Source organism: Octopus sinensis, linkage group LG16 (genome assembly GCF_006345805.1).
Source record: "Octopus sinensis linkage group LG16, ASM634580v1, whole genome shotgun sequence".
In the NCBI taxonomy this organism is placed as follows: domain Eukaryota; kingdom Metazoa; phylum Mollusca; class Cephalopoda; order Octopoda; family Octopodidae; genus Octopus; species Octopus sinensis.
Genome location: NC_043012.1, coordinates 28,317,949 through 28,334,519, shown reverse-complemented (window position 1 = coordinate 28,334,519; position 16,571 = coordinate 28,317,949).

Sequence of the window (16,571 nt, the reverse complement as noted above, 5' to 3'; positions counted from 1 at the left end):
TATATGGATGACTTGAAACTTTTAGCAGAAAATAATCAACAACTATTAGCGCCCAATACAGTCAAACAATTTAGTGGCATTTGAACTTGACAAATGCGCCAGGGTTACATTTGTCAAAAGAAAACTATCGAATACATGTAACTTACACTTAGGCAGATATACCAAAATAAAATAATTAGGATCTGAAAGCAGGTATAAGTATCTTGGTGTCTGTGGCCGAAATGAAATTAAGCACTCACTGTAAAGAAAAGAACACTGTCGTAGAGTACAAGCCATTCTGAAAACCGAGTTGAATGCCAGAAATAAAAGTGAGGCCATAAACACATCGGCTATGCCTGTAATCACATACAGCTTCAATGTTTTAATCTGGTCCATCTATAAGATCAAGAAAGTTGATGTCAAAATCCAAAATCAACTGACAATGCAACATATGCATTGCCCAAAAGCCGACATAGATCGAATACACCTTCCGAGAAAAGAAGGTAGTCGGGAGATCATAAATTCTAGACTCATTGAAAATTGATACCATGCGGTATTTTGCTTATCTACAACAAACAACTGGATGTTAAAGCTGGTACTGAAACATGAACATACTAAAAAGTTGCACTCAGTGACTAAAAATGCAATAATATACCTTCGGGAAACGCAGCTCGACAACCCAGTACATGAAGGAAATGTGTCTCCAACTGAAAAGGTAAAACAAATAAAACGTAGCTAAACAAACCAGCCACCAACGCGCTAATGAGAAATGGGAGCAAAAAGCACAGCATGGAAAATCCCCGATTACAGTCAAGGACCCTGATATAGATCAAACCGTTACCCATCAGCGGATGGCATATTCTGGTCTAAGCCGGGAACTGAGGAGGGGTGAATATCATTGCAGTTCAGGATCAGTGCCTCCCAACTAGGAATTCTCAGTGTAATTTCTGAAGCATGAAAGCAGCAACCTTCGTGCCGCATATGCAGAGAACATAATTTCTGGATGCCGCCGACTAGCACTGACAAAGTACATGCAAAGACATGACAGGGCAGCTCAGTACACACACTGGTCAATATACCACACATACAGCCTATCTCTCAATAGCTGGGAACATAAACTAAAAAAAGTCCTCCAGAATGCTGGAGTTACCATCCTCTGGAATTTCAGAGTTCAGACTGGTGGGAAAATTCATGTTAACCGACCAGATATCATTGTGAAAAATCATGTTCAAAGACATCTTTTGATGTTGCAACCGCAGTTGACAAAAACATATCTCTAAAAATGTTTGAGAAATTGAGCATATATAAGAACTTGGACATAGAAATCTGAAAAATGTGGCATCTCAAAGCAACACCATTACCTGTTGTTTCTGGAGCTCTTGGAATTATATTAAATGAAGCAAATACATAAATTAAATTCCTGGCAGGTTCAAGATAAATGACGCAAATCCTTTCCCGTGTAAATGCTATTTTACTTATTCATTGTTATTATAAAGAGATTTTTTACACTGAGACATCAATTTTTTTAATTGCAAGGCACCTCAACAATTAGTATCATTAGATGCAAACTTTCGTTGTCCCTTAACGTCTCTAGTTGAGACTTCGGTACAACGTATACATATTAAAGCAATGGCAAATCAGGAGGAGGAGAAGGAGGATGACGATGACGATGACGACGGTTTCAAATTTTGGCACAAGGCCAGTAATTTTAGGTAGGCGGAGGTGTTTATCGTTTACATCAACTTCAACATAACTGGTACTTTATTTTAACGAGTCTGAAAAGATGAAAGGCAAAAATCGACCTCGGGATTTGAACTTAGAACTTAAAGAGTAGGATGAAATACACCAAACCATCTGCCCAGTGCTTTAACAATTGTATTAATCTCCCAAATAACAAAACAAAAACAAGAATTGCAAGAGAAACGAGTACACGCAATGCAATTATAAGTGATAGTTATGATCAAAGGAATTCTGTATCCGCTTTTCTTTTGATGTAAAAGAAGAAGTTATTAGTTCCTGATTAGATTTTCCTTACATTGCGAGTTAAATCCTGTTGGTATCAGTGGTCATTATTGCGAGGGATGGCAATGGAGGCGGTGATGCAATGCTGATATGTTGGAGTGTGTTGCGGTTCGTGGAAGTAACACTAGGTCTGTCAGCTGTTGATGTTATGGTGGGGATGATGATAATGGCAGGGTGGGGGGATCATCTTGTAGTCGGAAGTGAGTAGTTTAATTGGAGTCTTTTTGGCCATAGTAGAATATATTGGTGGGTAATGGGACAAGAAAGTGGGGAGCAAAATAAATTGTTCTCTCATTACATTTCAAGTAATCCAGACGATCGATAGAAAACTGACTGAAATTAAATCTTCAAAGAAAATTAAACATATTGGCTAACAGAGATAAAGACTGTCAGTGAAAGCAGAAAGGAAAGAAGGTGGTGCTAGTAGTAGTAGTAGTAGTAGCAGCAGCAGCAATGGTACTGGTGGTGGTATGTGTGAGTGCGTGTTTTATGCTTTTGAGGTAATTGGAATTATAAATTCTTAAAGTTCCAAAGTTAGAGGAAGAGATTATAAGAATCAATGATATTTATGTATTTCCAATGCAAGCTTTGGTAGAAGCGAAATAGCCGAGAGATTGGTTACTGGGTTATAGGACTTCAGTTCAAATACAGTACAGATATTTTGTTGTGCATTTGGGCACAAGATTTAATTAAAATTGCTTCAGTTCATCCAGCTGAATGTACCAGTTACAAAATTATCAGGAACTTGCCTCACATAAACATTTACCCTTACTCCCATCTGAAAAACACCGTAAAATTCAAGATATATCCCAATATTTAAAAGGCTGTGTAAACTTTGGATGCAATTTGAGGGAAGAGTTCTAAATAATTAAAATATCTACTTTCAGAAATAGAAATTGGACACCAGATGTATATATTCGCAGATCTAAGACCACATTTGATTTCTTACAGTTAAAGATAAAGAAGTGTGATGTGAGGGAGAATTCAAGCAGGTCATAAAGTCACATAATCGCTCCCTCTATAACTCAAGTACGGGAGTTAGATGACAGGCAATTGACTATAAATCAAATAGCCAAAGCTATCAGCATATCACGTGAAAGAGTTGAGAATATTCTACACACTGAACTTGGCATGATGAAGATTTCTGCATTGTGAGTGCCACATCTGACACCTGATCAAAAATGCACCAGGCTTATCACATCACAGGAAAATCTGACACTGTTTGAGGCAAATACAGCTGGTTTCCTAAGCCAGGATGAGTGTTGAGTTCGTCACTTTCAGCAAAAGACAATGAGGCAGTCCATGCAGTTGAAACACCCCTTCTCACCTGCTCCAAAGAAGGCCAACGTCGTTTCATCTGCAGGGAAGGTGATGACCTCAGGTTTTTGGAATGCAAAAGGCATTGTATGTATAGATTAACTTCAAAAGGGCCACACCATCAATGGAGGTTACTATGCCAACTTGCTGGGGCAGTTATGAAAGGCCATGAAAATCAAACGCCCAGGAAAACTGACGAAGGGGGTCTTGTTTCATCAGGATAACATTCCAGCACACAAGCCCTTGATTTCAACGGCTGTTGTGCTTGTCTGTGATTTTTAATTGGTTGATTGCTCTTTCTCCTCTCTCTCTCTCTCTCTCTCTCTCTCTCTGAGAGAGAGAATGACCAGTCAATCTCAAGACATATGAATGGGCACGCCATGGATATTCGGCCTAAGTATAATTCTTAACACCAACTCAAATAAGATTGATTTTTGGAACCTCACATTAGACATCTAAATATTATCCAAAACCCCACCAATAATACACTGAGACTATCCTGCCTCAGTTGTGATCTTTGATTCACATTCATACCATATTATGGCATCTGAGACCCCACCCCGGCATATCAACCAATAATTTCAAAGGAAGATTTGAGCAGTATATACACTTTTGAATGTCTGAAGGTGTAGGCACAAGTAATTCCGTCCTACTGTCTCGCTTCATCTGGAAATTCACCTGAAGTTCGTAACTGCCCCCGAGAGAAACAGCTGTACTGCAACAGCTGGCGGTATCCACTAAAAAAAACTTATCTCTCTTTTTATTGTCACAAAAGATAAACCCTGTTAATGAGCTACAAACTATTAGCACTATTAGCCCAAACATAATTACAGCGTAAACAATCCATGGTGGTCTTAGTCATATTATTTCCCTTCATTAGTAGCCTTATACATGCATGCATGCATACATACATACAGACAGACAGACAGACAGTTGGCCAAAAGTCTACCGACAGTAAATCGTAATTTCATAAATACTTAATATTCAATTTTATATATTCATTCCAATTATGAATGTTTAATAATTGAATGCTGTGAATTAAAATCACCGTTTTGTTTTTTCAACATTAGCGAAATCTCATATAAAATAATTTTTTGTTTTAATCCTGGAATTGAATGGGTTTTGATTTACTGTCAGGTGACTTTTGGCCAACCCTGTACATACATAATGATTACCACTTTTTTGCAGAAAAAGGCTAGTTCTACGATTGCGTAAAGGCCGGCTTCACTTTTGCAAGTTTTGTAATATATGTGACAAACAAGAGACTTGTCCCATATGACTAACAAGTCCGGCTTTAGACAAATATACTCTACTCAACATGTTCAGGTTGAGAAGTAACTGGGTTTGAGGTTAAAACCTGTTTATAAATTCCTCGTTTCAAAATGGATTGTTCGATTCTTTGTATTTCCCTTGCTGTACAACCATCGCAGATCGATTTTCCAACATCTCTTAATATTCAACATCTATACTAAGAGCGTTAAGATTGTTTTTGGCGACATCCCTAAACCGTTTCTTAGGTTTATGTCTCGGACGTTTACCACGTAAAGTAACCTGCTTAGGTAACCCGTCATCCCCTTTCTAGGAAGGTGCCTAACCCAACGCATTTAATAGCGTATGAGGAGCATTTCAATACTGGGTGCATTGGCTCTTCAGAGAACTACAGTGTCTGGAGTTAAAGAATACCATTTGACGTTTAAGATCCTCCTAAGGTAAACTTGAAGGAATCTTTCCAAGGCTTTGATGTGACCCCGATATGTAATCCAAGTCTTAGAAGAGTACAGAAGGGCACTTAGGACGCATGATTCATAGATGCAAAGTTTAGTTTTGATGGGGATGCCTCCGTTACACCACATCTGATTTTCTAGCCTGCCAAAGGTTTCATTGGCTTTTTCGACCCTCAGATTTATATCACAGTCAGGGGATCCATCTCTAGAATATACTGCCAAAGTAGACGAAAGAGCCGACCTCATCCAAACAACGATATAGGCTGGCCTGGAGACGGAGAGAACACAATCTTTGTCTTCTTCAAACTGATGTTGAGGCCGAAAGTAATTCATGTATTAGAGAAAAGATCCACTATAGCCTGTATGTCTTTTTCGGTGTGAGCATCATCAACAGAAAAAAAATGCTCACGAACAAGGGCTTGGAAAATCTTCGGTTTTGCGTCGGAGCATATTACATCAAAGATCTTACCAGTGGTTCTGAATACCTTACCAATCACTTCAAGTAGGGTTTTCCGCCTGTAATTTTCACTTAGAGATTTGGATTCTTTTTATTTGAACGAAGGACGGGGGAACTCGTGTGAGTCAACAGCCATTCCAATATTGTGTATACACGCATGTGTTTATACACAATCGCAGGGCTGATTGGATTCTTTAGTCTTATTAACCCTGCCAGTCTAAGAGATGATGCCATACTATCTGGTATGTGCAGTACAGGAAAGAAATATATATGCGCGTGTGTGCAAATTAGGGATAAGCGGTGAGAGAGGCTAAATATGGCCAATTTGAATGTAAAAACATGTAGGATATTTGGGCCGGATATGGCCGACTTAAATACCAAAGGGTTAAGAACAAAGACAAAAATAACAAAAGACAAACGGATGTACTTAGTGAATATGTAAGTTTGGCACTTGGAAAAGTAACAGTAAAAGTAGGACGTCGCTTTGTCGGATGCGGGAAAAAGTCCAGAGAAGAGGAAAGTAGGAAGAAACGGATAGTATGGAGAATCGGTTTCACAGCTGTTGATTTTTACCTAGTGCGTGTCGTATGTGGAGTTGTTTCACAAATTGTATCTTTTCTGGCTGGACGTTTGTTTTTATAAAGAGAATGTAGCTCTGATCGCTATCAGTTAATATACATGGTGATTGGTTCAGGATCGTCATGTTCTTCGGTATGGACATTTTCAATCAGTTTTTCTGCTGCATTGTGTGACGGCCGCGCAAGGTCACGTCAAAGATTTTGTCCAGTACATATATGTCATATGACAGTCAGAATAGTATCTGTGAAAACCGAATTTAGGGCTGTTTTAGTCTTTAGGCTGTGAACAGCTATTATCTTATTTAGCCAAAGCGTGATGATTTTATTTGGTTTTTTTTTTTTTACTGCTTTAGTGAATGATTCAGTCTTTCTTACTTAAAATGGTTGAAAAAGAAATGTTACTTTTAAACTGTTTGAAATGAATAACTGTGTTCGAATAAGTACAGTTGAAGGTTGCTGGAAAATCTTATGTGAATAAGAAATAATTATTTGTTTCTTAAATGTTCATAACATCTATTTAAATGTGTTGTATTTGCTGAGCAAATATAAATGAATAGAGGAGAGGGTGTTAAAGAAAGAAAGGAAGACAGAAAGAAACGAATATGGGTGTATGGGCATGGAAATGCATATATCTGCATGTGTGCATGTATTAGAATAAACAGCGAAACAAATACCATGCACACACAAACGCACACAAACACGCACACACACAACATACACACACACACAAAGGGAGATAAAAAGGACTTAGTGAAAATTAAATGAAGATATCTAAAATTTGCTATGCCAAAAATTAAAGTGTAATTAACGAATATAAAAGTGAAATATGAATCACTTACATCAGCTGGGTGGGATCTTATTCAAGCATAGATAGCATGCAAAGTAAATGGTGAATCGTATATTATTGATTCGTATTTTTTAATAACAGAAATTTTTTTCATTTATTTGTATTTGGTTTGGCGTGTTGTCTGCGCATTGATAATGTGAGAAGACTAGGAATTTCGGGGTTTTCTTTTTGCACATATGCCCAAATGTTCACTGAGTGGGACCTCATATTCATTGTCAATGAATCGTTAATCCCATTCTTAAGGTGATTTTCGTTTGTCCAATGTAATCTTCGCAGCGTTCATTGCATTTGATAGCATATACCAAATATTTTAAAGAATAAATAAAGTGGTTTTTTTATAGTAAAATCTTGTTCCGATTTAAATTTATATGGTGTATGCTCAATAGGGTTGGTACAAGTTCTTCAGTTAGAACAGTCACACTTTTTAACTGTTGAGTCTGTAGCTGGTAGTTTTTTTTATAAGTAGCTTTAGTAAATTTGGTTGCTTCCAAATTTGAATATTGTCAGGACGTGCTTTTGAAGCCGTCCTGAATTGAAGAAATATTGAAGGCGCAAGTGTTTTGAGGGGAGGATTTAGTGGGGTTTTGTTGCTATTGTTTTTCTTTTTTCAAATAAGAAATCCCCACTGGGTCCTGGACATTTATCTACCTACAGTCGCGCTAAGTGACTCACTTATCTGTGAGAATTGTTGTTTGGGGGCCTGTCTTGCCTTCGAAAAATTGTGAAATTTTGGAAAATTCTACCAATTTGTGGAGGATTTTTTTGTGTTCCTGCTGCTGTGACCCTGGAGTACCTGTTTGAAGAACCTTTTTTTGGAATACCTATTGGCCAGGATTACCGGGTGGCCGGAATTGTGTATGCCATGATTTGAACTGTCTTCCTTCTTTCTTTTCCTCTGCTCTGTCTTTCTGCTCCTTTTTGTTTATTTTTTATTTTATTTAGACTTTTTGTTTGAACTATATTTTGGACTTTCTTTTCTGCAAGCATGGCAAAGAAGGCAAACACTGCGTTGGAGTGGGAGATTGTACCTCCCAAGCAGTGGCTAAAAGACTTGAACGAGAGAACCGTGGTGTTGAGGACTTATTCTAAGTCACACGACACCATCACGGTGTTCCTTCAAATTGAAATTGAAAAAGAGTTGGCAGAACATCTGCCAACTATTAAGTTTATTGCCAGTGTTGTCGAGTAAGCAACGGTGTGGTTGCTATTTGACACCCCTGAAGTGGCTCGCAAATTTGCGAGCCAGCTCTTAGAAGGGCAAAAGATTCTGTTTTTTCCCACATATTGTGGGAAGAAATTAACAAGAGCTTGGGTCTGTGGACTGTCACCCAGGATAGAACCCGAGTGGATAGAAGACACTACCCTCCGGGGTCTGGGTGGCAGCGCAGCCAATCCCCTAAATGTTAAAATTTTGCCTGCAGCTGATTGGATGGGGTCAAAAGCGGTTTTGACCCTGTGGAGCCAATCAGCCAATAATCTGGTTTTCCCAGATTATTTTAGAATGGCCGGTTCTAGGTATCCGGTGATTTTTGAGGGACGTCCCCCCACCAAGTGTCACCTATGCCTGGAACCAGGCCACATTAAAAAGAACTGTCCACAGGACCAAGGTAAGGCACTGGAGCAGTTAATATAAGTAGCGTCCCCCGCTCCTCCATTGGAGGGAGAGATGGAGGCAGTCGAGGAGGTGGAGACCTCCTCGAAAAAAGGAAAGAAAAGAAAGAAGGTGGGCAACCATTGTTGCCCACCAAAGGACCCTAAAGGTGCGGGAGGGGGAAAAAATCTTCCGGATAAAGCGGAGGCACCACGCCCTCCTGTAGCTAAGAGGAGAAAGAGAAAAAAGAAAATTACAAAGAACGGGGCAATGCCGGCGGTTGATGTTACACTGCCGGCATGTCTTGATGTTACACTGCCGGCATGTGGCCACACTTAAGCACCTTGGCTTCCTACCCTCTACCATCATCCTTAGTCTTCTCTCGCCCACCACAATGTTATCTGTTATGGCATCTAACGCTTCTGGGGCGGCCTTGATAGCCATTTCAAGGCTTTTCCCTAGCCAGTTCAGTGTGGGTACTCTCTCGACCTGGAGGATTGTCACCTTCTCCTCCAGGCTCTGTATTACCGCTGCAATCAGCCAGACAACCTCCACCTTCGATGATATTCTCTCCACTCTCACCCTGGAAGCACGCCTTCCAAGGTAAGAAAGAAGGAGGATAATTTTGTCCGAAGACAAGGAGGCCACGGAGTGTTGCCTGACCTTTTCTTCAGTGCAAAAATATTACCTCCACTGTTGCATATTTGGCACCCCTGGCTAAGTAAGATATATCCGACCAGATAGGTGCCAAGCACTTTTCGATTTCAATTTTTTCTGCTATGTCGACTTTCTTTTCTTTCTTACTGTAAGTCTTAAAAACTACAATTCTTCTATCAGTACACTGTAATACTTCGCTGGGAAGGGTAAGTATCTCCTCATAACATTCCTTCTTCATAAAACCATTGTATTATTTCAACTTTTCCTTCGTTACGCCGGCCACAGCTTCAAAACCTTTTACTTTTTCCTTGTTTTACCTTTTTCCTCCTTCTCTTCTCTAACACCTCCTCCATGCTGATTAACCACATTAATAATTCTTCCTCTGATGTATCTATGTGTGACATTAGCATAACAACGTTTCCCCTTCAGTCAAGGGAGACAACAGTAACAAGTCCGCCACAAGCAAACAAGGTGTTTGAACACACACAACAATAGTTCGACAATTTTCAAAAATTTTAACAATTTCAACAATTTTCAACACTTGATAAAAGGCAAAAATGCTACTAACCGTAATAATCAGTACAAAAAAGAGGAGAAGGAATGACAGGTTGTCAAATTTGTATGCCTTTTATACCCAACTAGCAGCATAAGCCGGCGTTGCCCGGGTATGTAAGAGCCCCTAGTAGGCAACGACTAATCCCAATCTAGTCCTTTCCCCCTAGGGAACGAAGGCGCATGTGTAGGCTGCAATGTCTTCTCTTCACTCGAATACTTCTGTGTATACGATGTTCCTAGCTGTCCCTTTGGGCGAAAACATGAAAACATCATTGCGCCTCCCAAGAGAGTTAAAAAGGTCGAGTTGCGTCCCCTAGACAGTCTGCGGTTTGTGTTTAATACACAAAACGATTTGCTATGTGGGCCACATATGATTTAATTAACCGATTTTTTCCAGTAATAAAGTATCCTATTGGAATAAAAAGGGCCATATAGCTCCTTGGAGCAGACATGATGCTCGCTGTGAATTTTAAAATATTCCTGCCAATTTGTGAAAGATATTGTCGAAAATATGTCATCTTGAATTTGAACGCGATTTCCCAAAATGGCATGATTTTATCGATTTTTTCTGATGGTAAGGTATTGCATGGAAAACTAACGTCAGAATTAAGTTTTCTTAGAGTAACATTAAGCTTCACCATGAGTTTGGTAAAAATCGATTGCAAGTTGCGAAAACTACAACAGAAAATGTGTTGCATATAAGAAGCTTAGATTCTCGACCTCATGTCGAATTTATCACTTTTTTTCAGAACTGGGGGAACTTTTCAAAATTGTCGCTGCGTTAGTTTTGAATTATGACATTGGGCTATGTGTGTGTCAAGTTTCATCAGAATCGGTTGAAAGCCGTGGTCAGGGTGAGGGTACAACCTGACAGACACACAGACAGACAAACTGCCGTTTATATATAGAGAGATGTGTCAACGTTTTGCACGCACATCATGCTTTTCATAAAGATGCGTTCGCGAGCAATACCATGTTCACGAAAAGTGAGCGAGTTCGAACCCTACATGCAATCTTTGTGTTTTCAAAAAGAGAGTGGTATTGTGGGTCAGTGACATCTTCCTGCTGTCAAGTTACCTAGAAATGGGACAAAATCCGTATAACTTCAATATCATGTGTGAAACAAATAATCTTTTACAGTGCGATTTTTTTCTTTTTTTGTAGTTCAGTATATATAAAACAACGTAAAAGAAAATCATATCTTTATTTTAGATCACACATTAAAATCCAACAATTGTTTCGATTGCATTAATATATACATGCACACGTACACACATATATATACATACATCTCTTTATATATATATGAATATATATGTATATATATATATATATATATATATATATATATATATATATATATATATAATATATATATATATATATATATATATATATAATAGAAATATTAAAATTACTAAGTCTCTCTAAAAGAGAACAACGGCAGCGTTCCCGGAAAATAATAGTTATCGCCATACTAATATGGCATTCTTATAAAAATAAGAATAAAGCTGTCCGCTTATTAGCTCCATGAGGCCATCGCCTTAAGTTAGCTATTTGATACTGGTCTGGCTACGCTGCATTGAAAAGGGGCAATACCCCGAAACGCGTCTGTAGCTGCCGGTCAAGTAGTGTGGAGCGACTGACCTCCCTTGTTAGAAGGTTATATGGATACAGTTTGTGTATCAAATAGCTAACTTAAGGCGATGGCCTCATGGAGCTAATAAGCGGACAGCTTTATTCTTATTTTTATAAGAATGCCATATTAGTATGGCGATAACAATTATATATATATATATATATTATATATATATATATATATACATATATATACATATATATATACATATATATATATGTGTGTGTGTGTGTGTGTGTGTGTGTGTGTGTATGTATGTATGTATGTATGTATGTATTTATATACATATGATCAATACTATTAAAATTAATAAGCAATAATAAATCTCTGAGCGAGATGTAAACAGTAGCAGCACGACATCGTGACGTATATTTGCCACCTAAATATGGCTGACCCATATGGGACCATGCTACTGTAGTTTATAGCCCCAGGAAGACATCGCCTCCAGCTGGCTAACGACACACTGTATGCGTCCGATCAGTATATGCGAAGGGAAATCATCGTTCCCATCTCTAGCCTTACATGATTCACATGGACCCGGGTTTCTGAGTAGTAACCCGTCATCAGCGTGTGACAATCATCAGTTAGGGAGGAGAACTGATTCCAAACGCAAAATACTATATGCTTTTTCCGATGACGTGTTACTACTCAGAAACCCGGGTCCGTGTGTATCACGTAAGACTAGAGATAGGAACGTTGATTTCCCTTCGCATATACTGACCGGACACAGACAGTGTGCCGTTAGCCAGCTTGGGGAGATGTCTTCCTATGGCTATAAACCACAGTAGCATCGTCCCATATGGGTCACCCATATTAAAATTAATATCTTCGAAAAATGGGTCAACACAATATTATCAAGGTAATCCAAATTGGTGAAATTCCAACTGAACATCTGAAAAAATTTGAGCTGTTAATAAACGCCAACAAAAGAAGGAACGCCTAAATCAAATTCAACTTAAGTCATTCACTCAACCAATAGCGACGTCACTGAATAATTAATTTACATTATAAAATGAAAAATAAAAAATACCATACTAATTGGCTGTCTGGTAAGAAGCTTGTTCGCAAGCACATGGTTCCAGTTTCAGTTCCACTGCGTGGAACCTTGAGCGAGTGTCTTCTATTGTAGCGTAGAGCCGACCAAAGCCTCGTGAGTGGATTTGGTAGACGGAAACTGAAAGAAGCCCATCGCATATATATATATATATATATATATGTATATATATATATATATATGTATATATATATATATACATATATGTATGTATTATGTATGTATGTATTGTGTATCTGTGTTTGTTCCCCTCCCCACCATCGCTTGACAACCAATGTTGGTGGATTTACGTCCCCGTAACTTAGCGGTTTGGCAAAATATACCGATAGAATATGTACTAGGCTTACAAAGAATAAATCTTGCGGTTGTTTTGTTCGACTAGAAAGGCGGTAATCCAGCATGGCCGCAGTCGAATGACTGGAACAAGTGAAAGAATAAAAAAATATACAATTATTGATGACTTCGCTGGATAACCAAAGAATAAAAATTATAGATAAGAATTCTACGTTAATCTTAACAGAAGCTCAGATACTTTACATCGCGATAATTAATTATTCAGTATATTAATGGCATTCTTATAAAAATAAGAATAAAGCTGTCCGCTTTTATACTAAAAACTTTAATTAATTATATGTATTACTCATTATATTAATATATTAATTAAATACTCATTATATTAAACACTTTAATTATCGTGATGTAAAGTATCTGAGCTTCTGTTAAACATAACGTAGAATTTTTATTCTTTCGTTATCGTGTGAAGTCACCAATAATTGTATATATTATTAATTATAGTAATTTTTCAAGTATCATATTATAAGGTTAATTCCTATTAAATGGATTAATATATTAAATAAATCGATAATTAATTTTCTATTAAGCATTACGAAGAATTCTTGTCTGTAGTTTTTAATCTTTAGTTATCCAGCACGTCATCAATAATCGTATATAAAAATACTCATTTTTAGGTTAATTTTTTTTCACTTTTTTAGATTATTTTTCTATGTAGATTTTAAATAGTAAAAAAATATAGAATTAGTATGATATTTTTTCATCTTTTATTTTTATAATGTAAATTAGTTATATATATAAATATGGGGGGGGGTTCATGTATGTATGTATTTATATACATATGAGCAATATTATTAAAATTAATAAGCAATAATAAATCTCTGAGCGAGATGTAAACAGTAGCAGCACGACATTGTGACGTATATTTGCCACCTAAATATGGCTGACCCATATGGGACCATGCTACTGTAGTTTATAGCCCCAAGAAGACATCTCCTCCAGTGTGTGAGTGTGTGTAAAATAGATATACAGGTATGTGTGTGTGTGTGTGTTGTGTGTGTGTGTGTGTGTGTGTGTGTGTGCGCGTGTGTGTGTGTGTGTGTGTGTGTGTGTGTGTGCGTGTGTGCGTGTGTGCGTGTGTGTGTTAATTCAATTGAAACAATTGTTGGATTTTTAAGGTGTGATCTAAAATAAAGATATTATTTTCTTCGTACATATCATTATTGTTAAATACTCTGAATTTCTTAAAATTCTACAAAAGGATCGTTGGATTTACCTGTCATGCATGAGGATTTATTTGGGATTTGTATTCTACTTTCATTTACTGGTATCTAATTGTTTAAAATTTAACCTTATTCCTTTATACAGAGTGCTTATTTGATATCTGCCAGGATTTTCTAATCCCATTTCTTTCTTATATAAAGGCAAAAGAAAAAAAGTGCCTATGCCAATATGCTGAAAAATAGACCTTAGATCGTCTAAACACGTCTAACCAATATTGTACGTGGTTACGTGTTTAGACAATCTAAGGTCTATTTTTCAGCATATTGGCATAGAAAATAAAGGCAAACAAACTAATCTTTGAACAATGAAATTTATCAAAAAATACAACTGAAAGTTTGATAACACTGTCGAAGTGAAAAGACATCTTAGGAGGGATTTTCGAACAGATCCAAGCAGATGGAACTGTTCAGGACGCCCACAAGAAACAGTCCAGAAGACCGCGGTCATCGACGAGCCCCACAACGCAAGAAAGGGTACTAGAAACGTATTGCCAGAGTTCCAAAAAAATTTACAGCAACCGAGTTGCGAGAGAGGGATTTCAAAATCAAGCGTTCATCGCAATTTGAAGCGTTGTCATTAGAAACGTTACATTCCAAAAATAGTCCATGCACTCAATGAAGACGACTCGAACCAAAGAGTGAAGATCTGCGAATGGTACTTGGCAAGATGTGTAGAAAATGCACACTTTCCAGCAAAACTTGGTTGGGGTGACGAAGCTTCATTTAAATTAAATGGCTCAACTAACCGCCACAATTGCACCTTCTGGTGACCTGAGAATTTTCGTATTACGGAAGAACGTCATGTTAATTTATCAGGAGATACAGTATGGTGCGGTTTATCAACAAAAGGATTAACTGGACCATTCTTTTCTTCTTTTTTTTACGGTACTGCGGCTGGTCTTTTGTACTTGAACATGCTACGCATTCAAGAGCGCTTTGAAGATGTGGATTTTACTTTCAGAAAGATGGAGCCCCTTCACACAACTGTAGCTTACCGTGATAAAATTTTGCCAAATGGGTGGTTTGGATTAAAAGGTTTAGTAGAATAATCAGAGCGTTCAGCAGACATCACACTACAAGACTTTTTGAGGGGGATAATTGAAAGATAAAGTTTACTGTACAAAACCGAACAAAATGTTTTCTGATGTTTACGAATTCATTACTTTATCCACAGTACCTGAACCAGAACGGCTACCAAGTTTGAAAACACGCTTGTAAAAAATTAAGTTCAGTCTGTAAATTCTATTAAATTTTGGAAATGTAATGGATTTAAATAAACACTGACTTTATAATCATTCGATGATCTGGGACACTACACACGCGCGCGCACACATACACGAAAACTAGAAGTTTTGAAATCAGTTTGTATAGTCTATACCTGCGGTATAGACATGTGTTCAAATAGCTTCCAAAGAAAATATCTTCAGTTACATATATGAATGCGAAGGCGAAAATAGAAATGGTTCAGCCATTTCTTGGCCACTCAATAATTATGTAGCACTGGCGTTCCAGCAAAACTGTCCAAATATCAGACAATGTGGTACACCACCTAAGAAGCGAAACTCTCTGATCTGTGAAGACACATGGTGACTGCTTGCAGCATTGACGGGCAGAGTGCCCGCTCTACGAAGGAATGGAAGTGGCCTTGCGGGATTCTAGAGAGAGTTGAGCAACAAAGGGAAAGAAGAACAAAGATACCGAGAAGCTAAAAATAAACTATATCATCTTTAGCAATGTTTGGCTGTAACACTATAATAGGTCTAAAGAGCATTACAAAATATGTTTAGGTGGAAACGAGCTCATGACACGTAAACAAACACTAGCAATGATTATATTGTTTACCAACTCTGTTATTGCAACTCACAAGCCAAAACAAGCGGGTCATTTTTAGTAAAATTTTATTATAATCAATTACACACTATAAATCGTTTTACATAAAGAATCATAGTCAGAAAGGACATTTCATGGGAAGTCGACCAGAAATTTTATAATATTGATTATTAGAATTTTTATACGTGAGGTTTATTAGAAATATTGACGGCGTGTTAAATTAGATATATGATTAGTTTAATGCTTCAAATTTGATATTGAGATGCATTATCTTTTTTTGAATTTTACGTAAAATATCTCTGGCTTTTGTTTGAGTGCTGCATTTAAATTTGCTCTTAGAATTTGTCACTTTCATTTTTTTTTTTTTTTTTTTTAGAAAAGTATTTTTAACTTTTAGTACTGTAGTGTATATGAATTATGTATATTAGTCGAATGGAGTTTGCAACGATATGGTATAATAGCATAATAGCTAATTTTAGCTATTTACATGTTTCACTATATTTTAGATACTACATTAGGTTTATGATCTATAAAAAGAAGATATATATTTTGAACATTTTCTAACATTGGCATATCTTTTCTTACAAATATTGCCGTTTTTGCAGTATCCAGCTACAAAAGAGAACAGTAAATTACATTAATATCACTGAAATTACAAATATAACAGTGAACAGTACTGTATTGAATTGCCCAGTCAAGAAATTCTGTCTATTTTAATTCAATATTTGAAGATCTAGAATAAGCATA